Source organism: Trichomycterus rosablanca, chromosome 5 (genome assembly GCF_030014385.1).
Source record: "Trichomycterus rosablanca isolate fTriRos1 chromosome 5, fTriRos1.hap1, whole genome shotgun sequence".
Taxonomy (NCBI): Eukaryota; Metazoa; Chordata; class Actinopteri; order Siluriformes; family Trichomycteridae; genus Trichomycterus; species Trichomycterus rosablanca.
The window spans coordinates 26,235,741-26,245,716 of record NC_085992.1 but is presented as its reverse complement, the minus strand read 5'-3'; positions in this window follow the sequence as shown (position 1 = coordinate 26,245,716).

Sequence of the window (9,976 nt, the reverse complement as noted above, 5' to 3'; positions counted from 1 at the left end):
CATAAGTGAGTACACCCCACAGTGAACATGTCCAAATTGTGCCCAAATGTGTCGTTGTCCCTCCCTGGTGTCATGTGTCAAGGTCCCAGGTGTAAATGGGGAGCAGGGCTGTTAAATTTGGTGTTTTGGGTACAATTCTCTCATACTGGCCACTGGATATTCAACATGGCACCTCATGGCAAAGAACTCTCTGAGGATGTGAGAAATAGAATTGTTGCTCTCCACAAAGATGGCCTGGGCTATAAGAAGATTGCTAACACCCTGAAACTGAGCTACAGCATGGTGGCCAAGGTCATACAGCGGTTTTCCAGGACAGGTTCCACTCGGAACAGGCTTCGCCAGGGTCGACCAAAGAAGTTGAGTCCACGTGTTCGGCGTCATATCCAGAGGTTGGCTTTAAAAAATAGACACATGAGTGCTGCCAGCATTGCTGCAGAGGTTGAAGACGTGGAAGGTCCGCCTGTCAGTGCTCAGACCATACGCCGCACACTGCATCAACTCGGTCTGCATGGTCGTCATCCCAGAAGGAAGCTGACGCACAAGAAAGCCAGCAAACAGTTTGCTGAAAACAAGCAGTCCAAGAACATGGATTACTGGAATGCCCTGTGGTCTGACGAGACCAAGATAAACTTGTTTGGCTCAGATGGTGTCCAGCATGTGTGGCGGCGCCCTGGTGAGAAGTACCAAGACAACTGTATCTTGCCTACAGTCAAGCATGGTAGTGGTAGCATCATGGTCTTGGGCTGCATGAGTGTTGCTGGCACTGGGGAGCTGCAGTTCATTGAGGGAAACATGAATTCCAACATGTACTGTGACATTCTAAAACAGAGCATGATCCCCTCCCTTCGAAAACTGGGCCTCATGGCAGTTTTCCAACAGGATAACGACCCCAAACACAACCTCCAAGATGACAACTGCCTTGCTGAGGAAGCTGAAGGTAAAGGTGATGGACTAAACCCAATTGAGCACCTGTGGCGCATCCTCAAGTGGAAGGTGGAGGAGTTCAAGGTGTCTAACATCCACCAGCTCCGTGATGTCATCATGGAGGAGTGGAAGAGGATTCCAGTAGCAACCTGTGCAGCTCTGGTGAATTCCATGCCCAGGAGGGTTAAGGCAGTGCTGGATAATAATGGTGGTCACACAAAATATTGACACTTTGGGCACAATTTGGACATGTTCGCTGTGGGGTGTACTCACTTATGTTGCCAGCTATTTAGACATTAATGGCTGTGTGTTGAGTTATTTTCAGAAGACAGTAAATCTACACTGCTATACAAGTTGTACACTGACTACTCTAAGTTATATCCAAGTTTTATTTCTATAGTGTTGTCCCATGAAAAGATATAATAAAATATTTGCAGAAATGTGAGGGGTGTACTCACTTTTGTGATACACTGTATATATACAAAAAAAAAAATTAGCATTGTGACACGGTGGGTCGAGTAGTCGGTATAATCTGTGACAACCAGTCCTCATCTTTCTTTATGACTTTTTATCTCCTCTCTCTGCTGTGGGTATTTTGTGTATTTAATTTTGTTTTGTTTAATTATCCATTATTTTGGTCACTCCTTTACTTTTCTCGTCTTTATCCTTGGTTAAGCATCCTGTAAATTGGGTTAATTCCCAAATCTCGCAGGTATGGAGCTACACATGGCACCTCTGTGGAAATGCACAATCCGTCCTGTTACAATCTATTGATCTTAAGAGCTCCTCATTTTCTTTCATACACTCATACAATGAGTAACACAAAGCAACACACTGCAGCAAGTCTGGGGCAGAGGGATTGGGTGGGGACTAATGAGAGGATAACTGTGTCGCTGAGATGCAGAGGGGGATGCTGGGATAGGCAGTCTGAATGAAAAGTAAACCAGTAAAGAGCCCTAAGAGAGTATTCACTGGGAACATAGGGATCACCTTTACCATGCAATTAGAGCAATACCACTGACCTTCATATCTAAACAGAGCTAAACTTTCGGGTGAAGGAGAGGTGTAATGTACCAAAACACTGGATCTGTCAACTGAAACTGCTTACTTTATAATTGCAGCATCAGTTATTAGAATATATAGGACTTTAATCATTCTAGTAAAATAATAATATACATTATAAAGATGAAACTGATTTGGCTTTTAGGAGGAGATCATTTTTTGAAAAGGGAAAATGTATACATACAGTGTATCACAAAAGTGAGTACACCCCTCACATTTCTGCAAATATTTCATTATATCTTTTCATGGGACAACACTATAGACATGAAACTTGGATATAACTTAGAGTAGTCAGTGTACAGCTTGTATAGCAGTGTAGATTTACTGTCCTCTGAAAATAACTCAACACACAGCCATTAATGTCTAAATAGCTGGCAACATAAGTGAGTACACCCCACAGTGAACATGTCCAAATTGTGCCCAAATGTGTCGTTGTCCCTCCCTGGTGTCATGTGTCAAGGTCCCAGGTGTGAATGGGGAGCAGGGCTGTTAAATTTGGTGTTTTGGGTACAATTCTCTCATACTGGCCACTGGATATTCAACATGGCACCTCATGGCAAAGAACTCTCTGAGGATGTGAGAAATAGAATTGTTGCTCTCCACAAAGATGGCCTGGGCTATAAGAAGATTGCTAACACCCTGAAACTGAGCTACAGCATGGTGGCCAAGGTCATACAGCGGTTTTCCAGGACAGGTTCCACTCGGAACAGGCTTCGCCAGGGTCGACCAAAGAAGTTGAGTCCACGTGTTCGACGTCATATCCAGAGGTTGGCTTTAAAAAATAGACACATGAGTGCTGCCAGCATTGCTGCAGAGGTTGAAGACGTGGGAGGTCAGCCTGTCAGTGCTCAGACCATACGCCGCACACTGCATCAACTCAGTCTGCATGGTCGTTATCCCAGAAGGAAGCTGACGCACAAGAAAGCCCGCAAACAGTTTGCTGAAGACAAGCAGTCCAAGAACATGGATTACTGGAATGCCCTGTGGTCTGACGAGACCAAGATAAACTTCTTTGGCTCAGATGGTGTCCAGCATGTGTGTGGCCCTGGTGAGAAGTACCAAGACAACTGTATCTTGCCTACAGTCAAGCATGGTGGTGGTAGCATCATGGTCTTGGGCTGCATGAGTGTTGCTGGCACTGGGGAGCTGCAGTTCATTGAGGGAAACATGAATTCCAACATGTACTGTGACATTCTGAAACAGAGCATGATCCCCTCCCTTCGAAAACTGGGCCTCATGGCAGTTTTCCAACAGGATAACGACCCCAAACACAACCTCCAAGATGACAACTGCCTTGCTGAGGAAGCTGAAGGTAAAGGTGATGGACTAAACCCAATTGAGCAATTGTGGCGCATCCTCAAGTGGAAGGTGGAGGAGTTCAAGGTGTCTAACATCCACCAGCTCCGTGATGTCATCATGGAGGAGTGGAAGAGGATTCCAGTAGCAACCTGTGCAGCTCTGGTGAATTACATGCCCAGGAGGGTTAAGGCAGTGCTGGATAATAATGGTGGTCAGACAAAATATTGACACTTTGGGCACAATTTGGACATGTTCACTGTGGGGTGTACTCACTTATGTTGCCAGCTATTTAGACATTAATGGCTGTGTGTTGAGTTATTTTCAGAAGACAGTAAATCTACACTGCTATACAAGTTGTACACTGACTACTCTAAGTTATATCCAAGTTTCATGTCTATAGTGTTGTCCCATGAAAAGATATAATAAAATATTTGCAGAAATGTGAGGGGTGTACTCACTTTTGTGATACACTGTATATGGTGACTTTTGAGTATCCAGTAGGATGTATTTATATTTTATTTAGGGATGTAACAATGCACCACAAGGCAGTTAAAAATGGGTGCACATGTGCCACGATTCGAATCTGTAATTCATGTAAAATGAATCGATATTCACTTTAAACAGCAGAGGGCACTGGCACTATTCACCTCACCTGGTTGACATCACTACACAGAGTTGTACAGGTTTTTCCAGCCAAATTAATTTATGTGAGGATACTTTCTTTATTTTTATTATTTATTTATTTATTTATTTATTTATTTATATAATGTGGGATTTGTTTTAAATTTTAATTTCAGTTTTTTTTTTACACAAAAAGGGAAATGTGCAGCATTGTTTTGAATATTTTGTACCTACCTCAGAAATAAAAGGGCATTCATTATTTAGATAAATAAAAGATTTTATTATTTTTTACAAGAGAAATAATAAAAGGAAACTTTGTCATAATTTGTCTTCAATTTTATTTTGTTTAAAAAGTCGGGAAAAAATCAGATTGTGAACCGAGTATCGTGAATCGTATCGCATCGTGGGTAGAGTGTATCATTACATCCCTAATTTTATTAGTAGTAATGCCGCAGACAACAAGTGAAAACATTTTAGTGTAAATGTCACCTGGTTTCATTATAAATGATGTTATTTGGAAGATTTCCTATCACGGTGAAAACTAAGGAGCTTACTCAGGTTCCCAGGAACAAAATACAACCCTTCAAAAGGAAAGCTACAAGGTAAAACAGACATCCTAAAATATACATATAAGTAGAAAACGTTAAAAATAATGGAACCACAAATTACCACTGGACAGGTGCACCATAAAAGTTTTTACACAGTGCTCACACTAATGATAAGGAAGAGAAACCAGAAAAAGCTTTATGATGACATAGAAAACACCAAGAAGAAAGCAATATACTGTACCAGCGCTACTGGATCATTACACATCATTAAAGAGCGAGATACCAAGACATACCAGGAGTTTCATCTTATCCACCAAGAAACTAAATCAATAACACCAAATATAAAGCCAAAACAATTCAAAATGAATTTTAGGAATTGGATCCCATTAAAAGTTTATGAAGGATTTTGGACCACAAGTCTGCAAAAACCTAATTATTTCATACCCGTGACATCTCAGAGTTGTAACTGCTATTAACAGCCTTTCAGAAAAGCAATTTAGAGTCTACAACATATCAAAAGTTATAATGAACGGGATACAGCAGAAGACCACATAGGGTTCCGCTCCTGTCAGGCAACAACAGCAATCCGGACAATAAATGCCTAAATCTCCTCCAGTGCACCTTAAATTGGACTGTGGATATAGCTTCAGCCAACTAATTCTTTTCACCCATAGGATATGATTTTCAAATGACACATTAATATAATATAGTTTTTAACCTTTAACAAGTGTCTCCAGTCTCAGTTTCTGCTAGTGCCTGCCCTTTCTTCAGACACAGAAATTATATTCTGTGTCGGGGGCTCGGTGTATAATAAGTGTTCAGGGATTGACTTATATTCATGCAGATGTTTCCAATGTCCAGTTAGGGGTGTATTCTATTTAAATAACACATTTTACTGGGTGTGTTAACATGAAAATAAAGTTTTTTCTCTTTACTCAGAAAGAAGTGTGTTGGATAATATTTTGACATTCTTTCTGTAATCCAAGCTTGGTGTAAAATTTCCAAATTGTTGTTGAAAATGGTCACAATGAGAATCTTTGATCTTCACAATAATTCCTTCAGCCCTAACCCTATTAAAAAAACTATACTTAAGTACACTAATCTTCAATATGCTAAAGTCCGCTAAAGTGTATTATTGTCACACTAATGATCAACACACTTAAAAAGTGCTAAAATGGAACAACTATTTTTGTACTTAAAATACTTTAGTTGTACACAAATAATACAAAAGCTCAACTTTAATTGTATTAAGTGTACTAAACTGTACTAAATTGAGACTATTTTAAGTATATTTCATTCAACTTAAGTACTGCATGTGTATTTAACTCTGTTTCACATACACTTAAAGGGAAATTAAAGCACATTCAATGCACTTGGAGTACATTAAAAATATATTAAAAATAGACTTCAAATATATTTATTTTAGAGTAAAAAAATACGTCCACTTCTTGCCTTTCTAGACCCGATTCTTTGTAGTTCATAGAAAAGTTATTCAGCCACACACTGATCTCTGTTCTTTGAACTGTAACCATTTACCAGCAGGGGTTATTATTTTTTTTGTTAGTTTTTTTTTTTTTTTTTGAGGTGGTTTTGAGACTTTCAGCAGATGCGAAGTTCGAACAGAGGAGTTTGACATGTCAGTTCTTATGTGTTAGTGTGTATTACTCAATTTGAGTCAGTTTGATCTGTAATACTAAAGGTATGTTAGATACATGTTAAATGTTAAAAAATAAGCTTTATTACGATCTTCTGTAAGTCGCTCTGGATAAGAGCGTCTTCTAAATGCAGAGAATGTAAAATGTAATGTAAATAAGTATTTTAAAGTATTTTAAATTTTATTAAACTTAATTTTGCCTAACAGTATACTTCATGGTAGTGTATTTATTAAAAGTATATACCTATATAAGGTTGGTATTACTACATATGTGATTACAGTGCTCATAAATAAATATATAATATTGCTATGCACTACAAAGAATCAGGTCTTTTTTTTACCATGGAAGTAACTTTATGAAACAATACACTTAAATAAACCTTTGTATAATGTATTAAAAGTGTGCTTTAAGTGAATTACTACAGCAGTTGTTTAACATACTTTGCAAAAATATACTAAACATGTATTTGAAAACAAGTATTTGGAAAGTACTGTATATTAAATTAAATGAAACTTAAATGTAACTAAAAGTATACTTCATGGTAATGTATTTATTAAAAGTATACTTGTTGATCATTTTTGAAAAGTATGATAAAAGTTTACTTGATCAAATTATGACATTAATAGATTTTTAACATGTTTGAAATAAATACAGACATTTGCTAGTTTACTTATAGTGTACTTAGATGAATCTTAGTATATTTTAAGTACATTTAAGTACACTAGGGTAAAGACTTGACTTAGTATTCTAGCATTACACCTTATAAAAGTATACATAGATGGTTAAAGGTGCTATGATTCTGCCACTTCATTCCAAGCATGTATTAAAGGCTCTTGTGCTGTCTGTATCTTGTAAAATGTCCTTTAGACTTTTAAATCTTTGTTTAACTAAAAGCCCAGAAAATGAATGATTACAGATTTGTTTTTGGACCTGTCCAAATTCCTGACCACTTCCCATCTCTCTACACTCTCCCCATTCACTCAGCCTCTAAACTGATTTAAAAGACCAACACAAAACACTGCCACCCCCAAGCCTCAACACTGTTTCCATGTTTCCTTAGCAACCCTGTCTTACTGAGGGTTTCTTTGGATTCGTAGTGAGACACAGCTCCATAGTGGGGATCTAAATGGAACAGGAAGGGAACAGTAGGGTGGACAGAAGGGGTTAGTGCAAAGAGAAGGAAAGGCGGGCTGGAGGAAAGTAGCAAGAACAGTAAAAAAATAAATGCATTGATAATGACATCACCCGCATTTCCCACAGCAGCCGATGCTTTAGTGCGAGCTGAGCCTTTCATTCTGGCTTTAGGGTTTGCCTTTCAGGAGGCCTGGGGAGACCAGTGCTCCCTTCATTTCAATGGGCTTTTTGTTGATGAACAGAGGAGCTGTTTCTCGGCCCACAAAAAGGCCTGGCTAATTCACTTCATGGTTGCCAGGAAGCCAAGGCCTGTGAGCTCAGCAACAATGGCAAACTTCATTGCCTCACTTCAGCAGGCCGAGAACTCACAGCTGCAGCTCCAGAATTCTAATGGGAACTTGTTCTTCCTCTCGCTTTTCTCATTCTTTCTTTCTGTCCAGTTCTTTCTGTCCTCATACGTTCCTTTATCTCTTGATCTAATGTGATATTTTCTGCAGAATGTAAGACATGGCTGTCAGAATGAATAGACCATTAGCAAGCCACAGATTAAAAGACAGACAAATTCACTATAAAACAACACAAAAATTATATTGAGTCTAATAACATTTTGAGAAAAGGTTTATTTAGGGGTTTATTAGATGTTTGACATTTTACATAAACCCATTTCTATTTTAAGCACTTTCTAAGAGCTTCAGAGGTCTCCTTGCACCTTAAAAAAATCTAAATATTAAAATTCACTTACTTGGTTTCTTTTTGAAATATTTTCTCTAGTTTTTTTTCCAGAGAAAAAAAAATTAAAATGTAAAGTGTTCAGTCTATCTCCACCTACTTTATTCCTCATATAATTGAATGATTTTTACCCTAAAAAATACTACAACATCCCACCATGAACCACTTAGGACTTGACAACATTCCAAGTACAAATAAAGATGTTTTGGAGGCAAATTATGGCCCTGCTGTTTATTATGTTCCTGACTCTAATATACTGTTACAGGTATTGCTGCCACGTTGTTTTGATCAGAAAAGCTGGCTCAAAGATGGTCAACCTGACTTGTAACGATAATGGTAAATAAATGTGGCTGTTTATTGGGCCTCGGAAATATCATATTTACCTCAGTAGTTGGACGCCCTCTGCTGGATTGTGAAGTGTCTTACTGATAATTACTTCACTGAATCTTCTTAAATAAAGTATTTTAGTAGCTGTGATAACATAAGAAACCACAGATTCTGTTCATACCTCAGTGTTTGTAGAACAAAGAAAAAAGAAAGAAAATACATATTAAACACATTAAGAGTTTCTATGTTATTGCCTGAAGTAGGTCATTTTAAGATGTAAATTTACAATATAATAATGCCAGAATGCAAAGACTTTTAATCAATTTTAAAATAAAGGGTAACATGCACAACATTATTGCACAGAAATGGATTTGCCTAACACAAACATTGCCTAAAGCAAATGACTATTAAAGCTTTATGAAGAGTTTACAGTAAGCTCTATCAAGCAGCGATTGTTTTACATAAATCTTAAAGAAAAAATAAGCAACAAATAAGTTATGATGGAATTAATTTTGGTCAACACATTCTAATGATGGTTTCACTATTGTAGTAACTTGGGCATCAATGTGTTCTTAAACAGTAACTTCTAATGCAGGTGTTTTCTAACTATGGGAATTAACATAGAGTTGACCCTGTGTAGCTAAAACAAGTTCTACTCTTTTGGGAAGGGTTTTCACAAGATAAATACAACATATGAACTCAATAATACGTTGGAGTGTGAACATATATTTGGCCATATAGTGCACATGAATTGAGGCAATGAACACAAAACCAAACAACACTGCAAAGCACCAGTGAATCTTTTGAAACTAATAAATAAGAAGAACAGTTACTCAGAAATAAGTTTTGCTGTCCTGTGTCATGCTGGCATGGCACTTAACAGCCATAACACTTGCTTCAAACAAGTCTGTAAATGTATGTAAGTGGCTCCCATCAAATCCCATCAAACATCTGTAAACAGACCTGAAGATGGCAATTTACAGATGTTCGCCATTAAATCAGACAGGGCTAACAGAATCTGCCATGAATAACGAAATAAACTGCCAAAATTCAGGTGTGAAAAACTTGTACAGATGTATCCAAGAAACTTCCAGCTGTAATTGCAACTATTTTTGCATATATATTAGGGCTGTCAAACGATTACAATTTTTAATCGCGATTAATCTCAGAATTTCATATAGTTCATCGCGATTCATCGCATTAAAAAAAATCTGTGTAAATGTTATAGAAAACAAGGATTTTTAAGTGAAATGTTACAATTACAATGGTGAACACATTTTATGCTAAATGTACTAATGTTAAAAACTGCTGGGACAAGAGAAAACTGTAAGGGAGTTTTATTCACTCACATACTAGGCAGTAATACTATCCAGTGGTTTAATGGACGTTTCTACACGAACTGAGTGTGTTTAGACTAGGGTGGCCAGATTCATAGTAACAAAAAAAATTCATTACACCCCAAAAAGCCGGACATCTTATTAGGAACAGGGGGACATGCTACTGCAACACACAGAATGAATCCAGAACCCATATAACAGTTTTTGACCAATTTAAGCAAGAATTATATAACAAATGACTGTTTTACTCACTAAATGTTGTGTCTTTTCATATTTAGGTCCGTTCATCGCAGCCTCAAAAGTTTACTTTTTGGCATTTTCACCGCGTTCCTGATCATGA